This window comes from Otolemur garnettii, unplaced genomic scaffold (assembly GCF_000181295.1).
Source record: "Otolemur garnettii isolate 467f Iridium unplaced genomic scaffold, OtoGar3 scaffold00184, whole genome shotgun sequence".
NCBI lineage: Eukaryota > Metazoa > Chordata > Mammalia > Primates > Galagidae > Otolemur > Otolemur garnettii.
The window spans coordinates 2,934,452-2,935,381 of record NW_003852579.1 but is presented as its reverse complement, the minus strand read 5'-3'; the positions used below and the strand labels follow the sequence as shown (position 1 = coordinate 2,935,381).

Sequence of the window (930 nt, the reverse complement as noted above, 5' to 3'; positions counted from 1 at the left end):
TGCCTCCTTTTTCTCTCCCACCACATCAATATTTTTGATTTTTACAGCTGTTCTATAGTGTCACAGTAGAAAAAGGACTTTAGAATAAAATTTATCTAGTCTCACTAGAATATAGACAATACAGAAGTAGGCAACTTGTCTGTTTTGTTCACCAGTGTATCTCTCCCTAGTTCACAGAATGGTCCTTGGCACGTAGTAGGTGATCAAGAAACATTTTTTCAATGAATGAATGGATGCATGGAGCCCTGTCTCTATCACTGACTGGCTGGGTGACCTTGAGCAAATTATTTTAATATTTCAGAGGATTATATATTAAAATAGGAATAATCATATACATACACTGTAAGTCTTCTAGATTAAATGAGGCAATATATATATATATATATATAATGCCTTTCACTGGCGTCTATTGTGGTAGAATTTATTAAAAATTATTATTGGAGCCAGGTGTGGTGGCTCACATCTGTAATCCTAGCACTCTGGGAGGACAAGGCAGGTGGATTGCCTGAGCTCAGGAGTTTGAGACCAGCCTGAGCAAGAGTGGGACACCATCTCTAAAAAATAGCTGGGGTATTGTGCTGGGTGCCTGTAGTCCCAGCTACTAGGGAGGAAGGCTGAGGCAAGAGAATTGCTTTGAGCCCAAGAGTTGAGGTTGCTGTGAACTATGATACTGAGGACAACAAAGTAAGACTATCTCAAAAAAAAAAAAAATTATTAATTGGTAAAAATAAATAAACTTCCTGCAAGCATAATGTGAAAATACAGTAGAACCTCCATAGTTGACTCTCTCTACATTGACTGCCTTCTTAAGTTGACCTAATTTTCATAGACTGGACATGCACCACATGAACATACCAGTACAGTAGGCCTAATTCCTTACATTGACCACCATATGTTGATCACTTTGTTTTTTTTTTTGTTTTTTTTTTT

General features: G+C 37.3%; 1 protein-coding gene across 1 annotated transcript in view; it reads left to right on the top strand.

Moving 5' to 3' along the window:
* GMEB1 (glucocorticoid modulatory element binding protein 1) overlaps positions 1-930 on the top strand; it is a 46,774-nt gene that overhangs the window by 15,083 nt on the left and 30,761 nt on the right. The window lies entirely within an intron of this gene.